We start from the raw sequence: 16,244 nt of genomic DNA on the forward strand, positions 1-16,244 counted from the left end.
CAGGAAGGCTACTATAGGGGGAAAAAAGTGTTGGCAAGAATGTAGAGAAGTTAAAGCCTTTCGTACACTACTGGTGAGAATGTAAAACGGAACAACCACCATGCAAAGGTGGGTCCTCAAAAATTAAAAATTAACCGTATGTTTAGCACTTTCACATCTGGGTTTATACCCCAAAGAATTGAAAGCAGGGTCTCAAAGAGATATTGGGTGCACCTCTGTTAACAACAGTATAGTTCACAATAGCTAAAACGTGGAAGCAAATCTAGTGTCCATCAATGGATGGACTGATTTTTTAAAATGTAGTTTAGGGACTTTCCTGGTAGCCCAGAGGTTAAGACTCTATGTTTCCACTGCAGGGGGGCAGGGTGCCATCCTTGGCAGGGGAACTGAGATCATGCATGCTGCATAGATACCAAAATAAAAATAGAAAAGTCTAGAGATACAATGGAATATTATTCAGCCTTAAAAGAGAAATATATGACATTCTACAACATAGATGAACTCTGAGAGCATTCAGTTCAGTTCAGTCCCTCAGTCGTGTCCAACTCTTTGCAACCCCATGAACCGCAGCACACCAGGCCTCCCTGTCCATCACCAACTCCCTGAGTCCACCCAAACCCATGTCCATCGAGTCAATGATGCCATCCAAACATCGCATCTTCTGTCATCCCCTTCTCCTCCTGCCCTCAGTCTTTCCCAGCATCAGGGTCTTTTCAAATGAGTCAGCTCTTCACATCAGGTGGCCAAAGTATTGGAGTTTCAGCTTCAGCATCAGTCCTTCCAACGAACACCCAGGACTGATCTCCTTTAGGATGGACTGGCTGGATCTCCTTGCAGTCCAAGGGACGCGAAAGAGTCTTCTCCAACACCACAGTTCAAAAGCATCAATTCTTCGGCGCTCAGCTTTCTTTATAGTCCAACTCTCACAGCCATACATGACCACTGGAAAAACCATAGCCTTGACTAGACGGACCTTTGTTGGCAAAGTAATGTCTCTGCTTTTTAATTTGCTGTCGAGGTTGATCATAACTTTCCTTCCAAGGAGTAAGCATTATGCAAAGTGAAATAAGCCCACCACAAAAAGATTTCACTTATGTGAGGTATTCAGAACAGTCAAAATCAGAGACCCATAAAGAGAATGGTGGTTACCCAGGGCTGGGAGAAGAGGAATGGGGACTAAATGAACAGGTATGAGTTTCAATTTCAAAAGAAGAAGGGTTCTGGAGATGGATGGTGGCAACAGATGCATGTTATGAATGTACTTAATACCAATACACTGTAACACTTTCTAAGTAGTTAGAATGATACACTTTCATGTTATGTATATTTTATGACAATTTTAAAAACTGAAAGAAAAAAAAAAAGAAAGCCACAATGAACTATCACTAACTCCCCAACCCCCAAATTCAACAAGAAACCACTCTGCAACAGAGAGTTTGTGTGTCTATGTTTTAATTTTACTAAAATGTAAGATTATTTTCCAAAAAGGCAGTATCAATACCATTTCCCAACAGCAGTGTACTTAACAGTATCCTTTTCTCTTCCAGTAAGATTTTTGTTGTTATTCGCTTGTTAACTTGTGTCCAACTCTTTGTGACCCCATGGACTGCAGCACACCAGGCTCCTCTGTCCTCCACTATTTCCCAGAGTTTGCTCAAACTCACGTCCATTGAATCAATGATGCTATCTAACATCTCATCTTCTACTGCCCCCCCCCCCCCGCCCCGTCTCCTCCTCCTGCCCTCAATCCTTCCCAGCATCAGGGTCTTTCTTTTCCAATGAGTCAGCTCTTCGCATCAGGGTACCAAAGTATTGGAGCTTCAGCATCAGTCCTCCCAATGAATATTTAGGGTTGATTTCCTTTTGGATTGACTGGTTTGATCTCCTAGCTGTCCAAGAGACTCTCAAGAGTCTATTCTAGCATCACAATTCAAAAGCATCAATTCTTTGGTGCTCAGCCTTCTTTATGGTCCAAGGCTCACATGCACACATGACTTCTGGAAAAACCATAGCTTTGACCAGACGTAACTTGCAAAGTGATGTTGCTTCTTGACCCACATACAAGTTTCTTAGGAGACTGGTCAGGTGGTCTGGCATTCCCATCTCTCTAAGAATTTTCCATAGTTTGTTATAATCCACAAAATCAAAGGCTTTAGTGTAGTCAATGAAACAGATGTTTTTCTGGAACTCCCTTGCTTTCTCCATGATCCAACAGAAGTCAGCAATTTGATCTCTGGTTCCTTCGCCTTTTCTAAATCCAGCTCTAAATCCAGTTCCTGGTTCACGTACTGCTGAAGCCCGGCTTGATGGATCTTGAGCATAACCCTGCTAGCATGTGAAATGAGTGCAAACGTACAGTAGTTGGAACATTCTTTGGTACTGCCCTTCTTTGGGACTGGAAAGAAAACTGACCTTTTGCAGTCCCGTGGCCACTGCTGAGTTTTCCAAATTTATATATTGAGTGCCACACTTTAACAGCATTATCTTTTAGGATTTTAAATAGCTCACCTGGAATTCCACCACCTCCACTAGCTTTGTTTGTAGTAATGCCTCCTAAGGCCCACTTTCAAACGCCAGGATGTCTGGCTCTAGATGAGTGAGCACACCACTGCAGTTATCTGGGGCACTAAGACCTTTTTTGTGTAGTTCTTCTGTTGTACACTTGTTGCATACTTGTATACTTCTTAAACTCTTCTACTTCTGCCAGGTCCTTACCGTTTCTGTCCTTTATCATGCCCATTCCTGCATGAAATGTTTCCTTGATCTCTAGCCTTTCCCATTCTATTGTTTTCCTCTATTTTTTTGCACTGATCATTTAAGGCCTTCTTATCCCTCCTTGCTATTTTCTGTCTGTATCATTTCTGACAGTCAGAATGGCACCTTTTCAGATATTTCCCGGCCATTTATACTTGTTCATCTGTGGCTTACTTCTCCATGCCCATGCCCACTGTTCATGCCCATGCCCATGCACAGTGCATACCCGTGAACAGTGTCCCCATGAACAGTATCCCCATGAACAGTGTCCCCATGAACCGTGTCCCCATGAACAGTATCCCCAGGCCCCCACTGGGATACTGACTCTTTAGTCACCTAGTTTGCTAATATTTTGTTCTTAAATTTCTTGTATGTCCACTGACTTAATGATATCTTTTGTTACACAACTTTTTAAAACTTCTATGATCTAATGTTTGTCTTTTACATGTTAGAACAGGGGCCAGCAAAGTACAGTCTGCCACTTGCTACCATAAAGAAATATAAAGTTTTATTGAAACATAGTCTTGCCTGAGGTCATGTTACTGCAAGAGACAGTGTCTGGCCCTTTACTAAAAAAAAAAAAGAAAAAAAAAAAGTCACCAATGGGTGCTATAAAATGTCAAGAAAATGGAGTGCCTGGTATGTCTCCTGTCCTGTCCACCTCCAGAATTTAAGCTCCAAAGGATTTTTATTTGTTTTATTCATTGACACACTGCATAAAACAGTATCTCGCAAACAGTATCTACTAAACTTTCAGAATGAATGCAAGGTCCTCAAGCTTTCATATTCTTATTTAGAAATGTAACCAAATATTATGATATTTTAATAGTATTGCTATAAAAGAAAAATCCCAGAATTCCCTGGCAGTCCTGTGGTTGATACTCCACGCTCAACCACTGAGCATGCAGGGGGCACGGGTTCCATTCCTGGTTGGAGAACTGGGATTCCACATGTCATGCAGCATGGCCAAAAAAAAAAATTGTTATTTTAAAGAGGAAAAATTCCTTTTATTAGCAATATGTGATTTTATTAATTTTCATTGTTTTAAAAAAAAAAATCAGTGAGAATCAGTACACCACAGTTTTATAGCTGAGAAGTATCCCAATAGTAAGGTCATTCCATATGGGAAACATTTGGGGTTCAATTTGATGTCTTAAAAAAAAAAAAAAAATCAATAAATTGTTTTAGAGATTCTTTATATACAGGCATGAACACAGAGCACTCAAGACACTTACTGCTTATAAATTATTCTTCAGTTAACAAATCTGATCAAGGTGTCTAAGCATTTTCACCTTAAAGAATCTGATGAGGAGGGGGAACACTTCCCACTGAACTTGATAACCAGCAATACATACAGCTTTAGGTTCTGGGCTCAGCTTATCTACAATAAACACAAGACAACAGGCTCATTTTAGAACTCAAACCGTAGGAGACACATGTCATCTGGGGTGCTTTTTCCTCTTGTTATTTTGCTTCCAAGCATAACTTTACACTGCACTGTGGGACTACTATGTGTTTTATTCAACTTAGTAAAGGAAAAAAAACTAAGCCCAAAATATAATGTATAATCCTTTCAACCTCTGTCTATATGTCAAAGTCTTCTTAGTAAAATACTGGAGGGAAATAGCCCAAGATCACAGAAAAAAATTCTCATAACCCTGTAACATTACAGTCTAACTTCTCCTACCCCACAAAATAAACACTGTCCTTTTAAACTATTAAATTACACTGAATAGCATCCATGTTTCATTGCTATGGTCAATGAAGATGGGGTTAATGCTCTCACCACATCCTTGAGTCTAAGTACAATTTTCCTTCTACTTTCTTAGACACTTTGGAAAACATGCATAACCCCTAGTAACATGCAGTAAATACTCTTCTTGCACTTTCAAGGCTGACAAATTTTAAAAGTTTTTTTAACCCTATACCATCTATATATTTCTGATAGTGAACAGTGTGACATCAGGAAAAAAGACACCTGGGTATCTTATACCTAAGAAGACCATGTCTGATAAAAGCAGGAACTCCCCTTACTAAATAAATCTATCTATAATAACCTACCACTAAGAAAAAGGTGAGATCATAAAGAAGAAAGAGCAGAAAATGAACAAGGAATAACAAAGAAAGAAAGAGAAGAAAAATCTATCTCCAGGTTCTCAGTGACTGGGGTGGGGGGAAGAAAAGTACTGAAAGAAGACTCTCATGATGCCATATATATCCAGAAAAGTGTGTGTGTACAGGGTGATTACAGTTCCAAGAAGCTGGAATTTAAACCAAGACTGAGGCAGCAGCATGCAGATGAAAGGAGGCCCCTTTAACATTTGCTCCTGGAGGCCAGCAATGCTCAGCAGTTGGCTGGAGACTAAGCTGGCCCATCCTGTGGAGCTACAACAAAGGGACGAAACAAACTCGAGTCCCCAGGGCCCCCCTCCCGACAACGCGTGAAACAACTTGATAAATGATGGCTCTGTCGGAACGGGGAGATGGAGACGTCTGGGAGCAGAGGGGGATGTACCTCATTTAGGAGGCCGAGGGGGAGGGGAGCCGGAAGGGAGGCAGAGTGGCAGAGAGAAGCAAGACCACCTTATCACACAAACAATCCACCTGGAAGCAAACACTCACAGCCCACCCAATGCCCAGTAACTGAAGTCCTCAGGGTACACCAAGAGATCGCACAAGGCACCAGGATTCTAAGGGCAAAGTTTTCACCTTCTGTGGCCCATTTTCCAGCCTCAAGGCCAAGCTTAAAAAAGCACTGTACTCTGGTTACTTCATTCATTTGGGGATGACCTGAAATATAAACTCCACCCCCGAAATATAAACCCCACCCCCACCCTGCCTGTGCCTAAAGGCTGCTGATTAGGAGCTAAAAAACAGAACACAGAGCCCAAAGTTCAGCTCAAGCCAAGGAAACTAATTAATTACCCTAAAACAGAACCAGGGGGAGCTCACAAGGGGATCCAACACTTAAACCCTCCTCCTTCCCTTCCTCTAGAGTGCATGCAGGACTATTAACACAACCTCTCCTGCCTGATGACTGCCCTGTGTGGAGAAAATTCAGTCAGCCTGAGAAGCAGGTGTAGGAGGTACCTCCACCTGAGAGAAGAGCTTCAGAATTAGCAGTGGTTCAAACATGGGTTTTCAAAATCAGTTACCCAAAGCGTAATTAACTCACTCAAAAGGAACATAGCCTAAGCATCTGATGAAAGGCAATCAAGCACATTTACAAAGATACAACTCAAAGGTGGGGACAAACAGGAAGCTGTAAAGAATCTTACTGACTAGAGTCTTTTCAAGTCTCTCCAATGTGTCCTGATGAACCAGAAACAGGCAGTATGAAATACTGCAAGCTGCATCACTGAATACAAACTCCACCTAAAGCTTATCAAACAGCTTTGACTATAACTAAGCATAATTAAAAGTAACTGCAAACTGCATTCCAAGAAAGTGAAATTAGGGGATTTATCTTTGCTGATGCCCAGCATCTTCAGAATTACTGATAACTCATATACGATGGCCCCAAATCTAATTTATTACCACGTATTTCAGAGCATCTGACATACAAATTCATGGTCAGAGACACTGTATAGTCTAGGGGCCAGGACAACCAGAGAAAACAACCATTTCAGCAGGTTAAGCTGGGGGGTCCTGCTCCCAATAGTTTCATTTTCTTAGGGTCTTGTAGAAGGCAATCCAGGCAACAGATAGTCTAATTCAGGCTAAATGTATTTATGATCCATCCAGAATTTCCATTGCATTAAACAAAAACTTGTTCAGCAACCAATCTCACTTGTTAATTCCTCAGAAAACTGCCTTTTTAGGCTTTGTATAGGTCAAAGGGGGCTCCAGTCTTTCTAAACATAGCAAAGACAGAAGAGGCACTGCACCGTGAGTCTCACCGTCAGACAAGCTGCAGCCAATAACCCACCAAGCACAACCCTATCCCGCAATTCTACTTCACCTTGCAATCTTGCTGCCAATGTCTGAGGCTCGTAAATAACAGCATTCCTGTGTGTGGGCTGTCCACCTTCATCACATAACTTAAAAAGGTTTATGGGTCAACTGGTCTGTGATACATAAGAGATTATAAGCTGGTAACATGAAGAAATATTTGCTTGGTCACAGTTTTATTGTTTTGTTTAACTGGTTGCATAACTTTTTTAGAAGTCTGGGTCTCTCACCTCTTGAACAATCAGAAGCTCTAACTCTCCCCCCATGGTTGTCTGTGACAAGATTTAGCTGCAGCTAATTCAGCTACAGAAGAGACACACACCCCCCAGTTCACCAGCTGGAACTCAGCCTACCCATCACTCCATCGGCAAGTTGCCCACCTGGCTCTGCGGGAATCCCAGCCGTCACATGCCGCTTGGCAACCTCAGTAAGCAGCGACCCAGGCTGCAGGAGGACAGGCCCGCTCAGTGCTCCTGTCCAAGGTGAGCAGCAGGTCTGGTGATGCTAGCCACTCTCCTCTTCAGGGCACCCCACCCGAAAGAACCAATTTTCACCTCCTTTGAAAAAATATCCCCTCCTTTAAAATGCACACAATCATATGTGAATGTTAACAACAACAATGAAATGATGGGAAGAATGTCTTAATTTTAACTTTTCTGACCAAACCAAGACATGATTTGATATGTTACTGACCAAGTTTTATATACCTTCATCAGTTCTCCACATAAACTTTTTCCAAACCCTGGGCGTTACACTAACAGCATTCCTATAAAAGCTGTCAACTGTTACTGACACAAATTACATATAAGTATTTCTAAGAACTTTTTAGATATAGCCTTCACATACACATTGACTTTAACCAGTGATACCACTCTATCAGTCAACCCTCCAGTTTCCCATGATATGTAAGCTTCCCACCCCAAAGTCAGAGTAGCAAAGAAGTACCAGGGAAAACACCAGGCACTATGTTTGCAGACGTCCCCAGAGCATCTAGGTCGACATGTAAGTCTATGAAAGCTATAATCAAAAAGACAGATAAAAGCAAGTGTTACTGAGGAAATGGGAAGGATGGAACCCTCACACACTGCTGGTAGAAATATAAAATGGTGCAGCCACTTGGGAAAAGTCTGGCAGTTCTTCAGGAGAAATGAATACCTACATCCACACAAAGGCTTTTATACATGATGTTCATAATAGCAGCATTATTCACAATGGCCCAACGTGAAAACAACTCAAATGCCTATCAGCTCATGAATGGATAAACAAAATGTGGTGTATCCAAAAACCAGAACACTCCTTGGCAACAAAGAAGTGAAGTACTAACACCTGTGTAGCACAGAGGCCCCTAAGAAGCCAGTCACAAAATGCCACATTTTGTACTATTCCATTTACCAGAAATGTCTAAAACTGGCAAACCCAGACACAGGAAGGAGAACAGAAGTTTCTGGAGGATGGAGTGGGAGAAGGGAGTAGCAGGTGACTGTCCAGTAGTCGGAAGTTTCTGTTAGCGGTAGTGGAAAATGTTTTAGCATTGATTGCGGTAATGGCTGCACAGTTCTGTGGATACAGTAAAACCAATAAATTGCATGTTTTAAAAGGGCAAATTGTGTGGTTTGTGAATATCTCAATGAACTGTTACCAGAAAGAAATAAGTCTTTGAAAAAATACCAGGAAGTGTAGTCTAGATTTTTTGGTTGTAATTGCGGTTAAGGTTGTTTTTCATCTTATGTTATTTTATTTTTTAATTTTTAAAAATATGGAATGCTTCACGAATTTGCCTGTCATCCTTGCGCAGGGGCCATGCTAATCTTCTCTGTATCGTCCCAATTTTAGTATATGTGCTGCCGAAGTTGAGCACTATTTTTCATTTTAAAGTAATGCTCCAATAATTCAAAATGGAAATATCTTTTTTTTAGTGTACTGAATTCAGGTTGAATAGCAGTGTATAAAAGCAAAGTACTGATGGCAGTTATTCAGCATCTACATACAAATCATTTTACACTGAGGCTCAAGAAGGAATGAACCTCCCTGAGAAATTAACAGATTCGAGCAAAGACTAGGACGCCATGGAGGATGACCTAGACCATCAACTCACTGAGAACAGGAAACGTCTGTGTAATAATCTCAGTGTCAGGCGCTATGCCTGATGCTTCACACATGCACTAGTTGTAATCCTGCCAACAACCCTGCAAGATGGGTGTCACTATCGTCATCTGAAACAGCCAAAACCAAAGAGCCTCAAGACCGGGAGAGAACAGTTCAACTCAGTAACGGAAGCTTCAGCTTCCTGATCCATGAAAGAAAGAACCATGTTCCCTAAATCAGAGCAGTTTTAAGAGCTCTATGAAACAAAGTATATTAAGAACCTGGCATTATTTGCAGCAACATAGAAGGACCTAGAGATAATCATATTAAGTAAAGTAAGCCAGAAAGAGAAAGAAAAATACCATATGACATCACTTATATGTGGAATCTAAAATATGGTAAAAGTGAACTACGGAACAGAAACAGACTCAAAGACCTAGAGAACAGACCTGTGGCTGCCAAGGGAGGGGTTTGGGGAAAGGGAAGGATTGGGAGTTTGGGATATGCAGATACAAACTATCATATATAGGATGGATATACAACAAGGTCCTACTGTACAGGGAGTAGCCTGTAATAAATATTCAACTGAATAACATTCAATATCCTATAGTAAACCATAACGGAAAAGAATACGAGAAAGAATGTATATTTAACAGATACGGTAAATAGTCACTTACATTTGTTTCTTAGAAAGCCTTCAGAAAGCTACCAAAAACATGTATAAATGATGGGGGTTATGATCCTATTCAAAGATCATCACTGCTGCCATCTTCACTAGGGCTTTCTGAGCAACAAGCTAGGAAACACGGCATTCAGAGAAGTTACTGTGTTGGCCAAACAAAATAACAGTTAATCTGACATACATTTAATGATGTATGTTACCATAATTGTGCTAAATAATAAATATAAATGGTGGCGGTGATCGTCCATAACTATTATGACTTATATGGGAAGAGTAATTGTCTTCAGTAATTGCCATCTTCTGAAAACCACAGAGACACTGCAGCCACACCCACAGGGACAATAAAGCTTGCTGTCGTCCTCCTCTCTGCACAGCGTGACGGGAGCTTAGGGCAGAACCCAACTTTCCCCAGCATCACAATCTGCTGCGCGGCCCCGCTGGGAGAGAGCTGGTAGGAAAGAAGAGGGAATCAATCACCGCCTGAGAGACAGGGGCACTGGGTGCAGCGTGCTGGGCGTCGAGGGGAGAGGGTGAGAGCGTGATGAACGGGCGAGGAGGAGACGGCTCAGAGAACCTCTTGGAGAACTGGGGGCAACGGAAGAGCAACAGATGGAATGATGGCCACAGCACCCCCGGGACAGGGTCATGGGTAGGACACAGAAAGGTAGGAGCGCACCAGCAGAATCCGTGCCCAGAAATCCACGTTCATGTTCACCGTTTTGCTAGAACAGATATTTATCATACAGCACCCGACTGTAAGTCTGACCAGTTTAACAGGACTGATCTATGGAAGATATACTGCAGCTAAATTTAGGCCAAAAAAAAGCAGAGTTGCCCAGTAGCCAGTCTGACATGATCTGAAGAGCCAGAAACAATCTTTTAAAAAGCTAGTTTGGGCTTCCCTGGTACAGAACCTGCCTGCCAGCGCAGGAGACACGGGTTATAGCCCTGATCCAGGAAAATCCCATAGGCCATGGAGCAACTAAGCCCTCTCGCCACAACTACTGAGCCTGTGGCTCTGGAGCCCGGGAGCTGAAACTACTGAGCCTGCGTGCTGCAACTACTGAAACTCTTGAAATGAGAAGCCCCCACTCCCTGCAACTAAACGAGAAAAAAAAGCCTACGCTCAATAAAGACCCAGCAAAGACAAAAATAAATAAATTTTTTTAAAAGAAAGCTAGTTGTTTTAGAAAGCTGGAACGAGAGTCCCCACCCCCAAGCCTACACGTGGAACTACGTGCCCTAAAGTTAGGGCAGAGGCATAAGGTGCTGATGAGAGAGGAGATTCACCATGTGCTGCCATGCAGAAGGCCAAAGAATGCAGTTACTGGGACCAGATAAAAGTATGCCCCCACTAGGTGGGGGGTGAAGGAAAGAATGCATATTGTAGGGTTCTAATGCTCACCCCCTGACTGCGTGGTCCTGGTGCGTGTGTTTTGCGGGGGCTGATATCACTCTAAGGGGCAGGAGAAACTCTTAGGGAAATGCCAACAAGGCCATTGATATTTTATTTGGGGTGCTGGTTACACAGGTGTATACAACTGTTGAAATGCAACTGTATACTTAATAAAGTGGATTGATTTTTTTTCTTAAGATTGGGAAGTTAAATACATTCTATGTAGATTTCTTCTCAAAGTAAGTAAATTCAAAGTTTAGGCCATAAATTCATGAACAGTGGTACAGTGGTAAACTTTGCAATATACAAAAATATTGGCTACCCAGAAGTTCCACTTCCAAGGAAACTCCAGGAAGCCACAATTTACCTTTCGCCCTAAACAGAGACTGTAGCAAATACACTGATTTCTTAACATTTTTCCCTCACTTTTTGCAAAACTTGACCGGTGAATTAATCTATGATACTTTCACTAACTACAAGTTATTAAGTTGCTACAAAAAATATTCCTTGAAAAAAAAAAAAAAAATATTCCTTGGAACTAAAAGTCATTATTGCTTCTCCAAGAAGCAAGTACTATCCAGAAAACTTCCAATTTTATAAAGTGAAACTTAATTACCAAGAGGTGACCCTCGAAGAAAACAAAATAGTAGCCGTATTGGTACAACAATGGTTGTAGCTGGTCAGTATTTAAATTTATCTAAATGTGCTCTCTATTTGAATTCATAGCACAGAAACTTGCTGAATTTATGTAAGAAAGCCCATCAGAAATTAAGTCTTTTCCTCAAGAAAAAGGATGGGCAAAACACTCACCAAACCTACGTGATGAAGCAATTTTAAATTCTTAAAAGAAGTTCCTCTGTTGTGAAAGAACACACCTGACAACTTCAATATTACATTATATATCAAGAGACTTTAAAAAGACTAGCCCTAAAAAAAAAATAAATAAAAAGACTAGCCCTCTAATCACAATTGTGCACATTTGATATCACTGGTAGTTTATTACTTAAAAAAAAAAAAAAAAAAAAAAAGGCACTATAACAATCTAAGGGTCCGAACTGGAGAAGAAATTACACAAACAGTATCCATCCATTCACTGCATGACTGAGATCTGAATCCAGGCAGTCCTCCATTGCCTCACCCACTCTATCACTCAGGGCATTACTGAGGGGAAAATATTTATCAATATTTGACAGCCAAGTAAACCAATACAAAAATCAGTAAGAAATAATAAAGGTCTAGAAAAAGAAAACAATTAAAAAGATATACACTCCATCTTCTTGACTCACAAAGTCAAGCAATTCTAAATTGCTTGACTAGTCAGTATTAGTAATTCTAGTCAGTATTAGTAATCATTTTGAAAAGCACTAAATAAATATAAAAATCACTACTCCTTTCTTTGTGTCTCTAACTTACCTATGTCTCTAACATATCCTTAGCTGCCTAGGTTAAAATATTTTACATGAAATTCATCACTATTAAAGGGGGTATGTTCATAGGTATTTCAGTAAACAGGGCACTCAACTCCCTTAGCACTAACTGCTGGCTTCATAATTTCACCATTTCAGCCTCTCCAACACAGAATGGGAATGATCTGGAAATAGTAAAAACATTCCTAAAACGTTTCTTCCCAGACATCATCAGTATACTAGAAAACCTTGGCCTCAGAAGGCAGGGATGAAGCCTCAAATCTCCAGTGAACAAAATTTAAATGGAAGAAGGAAGTTGGTTCTCAGTAGATGCTACAAATGGATGGATGATTGATTGATAGATTAAAAGCTTCAAATTATTTACAGAATAAACCAAGCATAGAGATAAAATTAAATTGCTGAAGTCAACATTTTTCATCTCCAAATTCAGACTCACTTGTAACACAACCATTATCTCAGGAAGAGGTGCCCTCCCCACCAACAAGGCAGGCTCAGAGCAAAGGCGGGATGACTGCTGGTCCAGTGAGGCCTGGGCTGCCACAGCAGATGCCTCCTTGTCTTGACACCTCCTCTGTCTTCTGCTCTGTGCGGTGGACGTTTCAATGGTAGAATGTAGGGTAACGAAAATGAACTATATATAATACAATAGCATGCACATACGATTTTATTGAAGACAGTTGATTATCATCTTATATTAAGAAATACCCACAAATATAGACAGAGGAATTCTTCAGTACTGCAGAAATGGCTTGTAAAAGAGGACCTACTGAATGGGTTGGTGCAGGAGCTGTGCTGCATACTGAAGGGCTGTGAATGCCGACCAGGAGAACAATCTAATGAGTCAGAATAAAGTCCAAGTTTCTTTTCCCATTGAAATAGCTATTAACCTTACATATAAAAACTAATACCATATTCTACAAGGTCCTATATATAGCAGAGAGAACTATATTCAATATCCTATGATGAGTCACAATGGAAAACATTTTTTTAAATAATGTGTGTATATGTTTAACTGAATCACTACTGCACAGCAGAAACACAACACTGCAAATCAATTATATTTCAATTAAAATTTTTAAATACAAAAAAACGTACATCAGGCAATGTAGATAACCTATACTGAAATCCTGAATGGTCACATTTCTGGTTTCACCTCATTCAAGTTACTTTATTAGTGCTGCTATCTGGTGGCATCACAGAAGTTACCCCAATCCACTATTTTTACACCTCTGCTACTGATTTGAGGCGAACACAAATGATGTATGAAATAAAAACGTCAAAAGACTGAGATAATCACAACTGAATACACTATATCACTTCCAGACTGTATTACATAAAATGGTAAATTTATCATGAATAGTGAAATATACTCTCCCATTCAGCTAAGATCTATCACAATTTGTTAATCCTACTAGCAAGCCAAACAGTTCGATTAATGCACTCTGCCTATCCATAACAAAATATTGTTACAGTAAAAACCTCTTTTTATGCCTACTGGTTAGCACACAGATGCTATACCAGCAGAACTTTCTGGAATACAAAATCCTAGATTTTAAGATTTTTACTGTACTTTGATGTACTATACTATAGGTCTTATTGTTTCCAAGAGTTCAAGACGCATTTGGCCACTACATTATCTCATTTCAACTTCAGCCCCAGATAGTTCACATGCTGCATGCAAAATCGCTCAGTCGTGTCCAACTCTTTGCAACCCCGTGAACTGTAACCAGCCAGGCTCCTTCCTCTGTCCATGACATTCTCCAGGCAAGAACACTGGAGTGGGTTGCCATGCCCTGCACCACGGAATCTTCCCGATCCAGGGATTGAACCTGGGTCTCTTAAAAGTCTCCAGCACTGATAGGTGGGTTCTTTACTGCTAAGGCCACCTGGGAAGCCCCAGATAGTTCACACGTGGTAATAAAAGGTGATATTAACACTACTTCATGCAAGCACATCTGGGAGAAGATGATCTCTCTTTTCCACTATAACGTACGAACATTCGTTTCCCTTCTCTGTAGTTTATATCAAAAGGGGAGATTTCAGATACTGTACAATAATAGCTTTGTACCTTGTATCCTTTTATACGGAATTATTTCTATAGGGGAATTACAATTTTATCTTGAATACCATAAGTTTTACAACACAATGAAATAACCGGAAGAGACCGAGGGCTTAGTGGAATAGGCACTGTAAAGCACTACTCTGGAATCATTTAGAAAATGTATCTGTCTACGGGTATTTCTCTAGAGGAACAATATAAAATATGAAGGAAATTACAAGCCCTGTCATACTGCCTGTGCTCCAGTGAATTATACCCAAATTGCCAGTCCTGTCCCAATTTACATATGGATTACTCTGTAAGTTTCCAAAGTCTTTATTTGAAATGTATAGCAGGGTGCTCACTTCGGCAGCACATATACTAAAATTGGAACGATACAGAGAAGATTAGCATATTAGCATGGCCCCTGCGCAAGGATGACACGCAAATTCGTGAAGCATTCCATATTTTTACTCAAATTTAAAATAAATTACTGGACTGTGGAAATAAAGGAAAAAAAAAAGAAAGAAATGTATAGCAGGAAAGCAGTTCACCTAATAAGCAGCAGCATATTGAATGAAAACTCAGGGCCAAACAGGCAGGGCAGAATACTGAACCTTCTAAGAAGGGAAAAACGACACTGACGTCAGAAACTCGGACGAAATGCCAAGTGCCTGTCAACAGGCAAGAAGAGAAGAAAATTGTTTCATCTATCAATTCATGTATTCAAACACTTAAGGGCTCACTGCTACACATGAAAGGCACCAATACGAATGGCTTCTAAGTGAACTGAGTCACCGCCATACTTTTCCACCATCTAAATAAGAGACAATTTAGTAAGAAGTATTTTAAGAGTTGTGTATACGCAACTCTAACTTTTACAACCACACTTCAGGAATTCATCACTGGTTACAGATTCCTCACACATGTAAGCATGCCCCAAAAGGAAAGATCACCAAGAAGGGCTAAGGTGAATGATGGACAGACTTGGCCCCGATGAGCTATGATCCACTCCAACTCCTTACCCCAACAAGTTTTTTCCCATCTTAGAGAGTGAGCAGACAGATTACATCTGCATCTGCTCAAATTAATCTTTCAGGTATACTCTTTACCAACTAAGGTAATTCACATTAGTAACAATATTAGCAATACACCTCAAAACTTGGTCATCTGAAACCCTGTCTTCCAGAGACTTGGACTGATTCTAGACTCTGTCTTCCAAGCAAATGTATGTAAAGCTTGGAAGTAAATTATGTAAAATGTATGTAAACTGCACATCTAGCTTTCAGAACATCTGGAGAGGAGGGTCGGTGCAAAATGTCAGACTGAATACCAAATGGAAAACTGGACCAAAGGTTCTGCAGCAGAGACGGTCCTCTGCGACCAAACACCCACTTTCCTGCTGCTCAGACCAGAGTACCCAAACAGTATGTGTGTTTGAGGGCTGAGGAGGCAGGGCAGCAAGCCAAGCAATGGCTGGACAGTGAGTGTGACCCAACAGGTCACCTAACTCCAAGACAGAACAGTGCATTAAGGATCCAATTAGAACAGTTAAAAGCAAAGACTAAGCATCACTTGAGGTCTTGACCAGTAAGTACCTGGAAAAGGCAACCTTGCAAGGAAGACACACCCCTCCAGCAGTGTGAGGACACAGTTTGTTCCTGTTTTCCCCACACTCCAGCTTTCAAGGTCAGAACTATGAACTTGCTTTCTCTGTTCTCCCACAAGAAGAACTTTTTGATTCTGATTCCTTTATAGAAGGTTCACAATCATCACAGGTCTCCCTCATCTAAAACTAGCCTATGGGCTCTGTGGATGATGTCTTTCCAACAAGGTCAAGGAAAGGTCTGTGTGTCCCAAGAGCAGCAGTGGGGCTGAGCCCAGACTCTCTCCACCTCAGAGTGGTTTTAA

At 40.9% G+C, this 16,244-nt stretch overlaps 1 protein-coding gene, 1 non-coding gene and 1 pseudogene across 2 annotated transcripts in view; 1 reads left to right on the forward strand and 2 right to left on the reverse strand.

Moving 5' to 3' along the window:
• Window positions 1-16,244, reverse strand: part of LOC133043610 (chromatin remodeling regulator CECR2) — a 115,115-nt gene that overhangs the window by 64,518 nt on the left and 34,353 nt on the right. The window lies entirely within an intron of this gene.
• On the reverse strand, window positions 8,456-8,563 carry LOC133044132 (U6 spliceosomal RNA). The gene has a single exon (XR_009689875.1). It is a non-coding gene; the product is annotated as a U6 spliceosomal RNA (small nuclear RNA).
• On the forward strand, window positions 14,691-14,805 carry LOC133044134 (U6 spliceosomal RNA; annotated as a pseudogene).

This window comes from Dama dama, chromosome 22, assembly GCF_033118175.1.
Source record: "Dama dama isolate Ldn47 chromosome 22, ASM3311817v1, whole genome shotgun sequence".
NCBI lineage: Eukaryota > Metazoa > Chordata > Mammalia > Artiodactyla > Cervidae > Dama > Dama dama.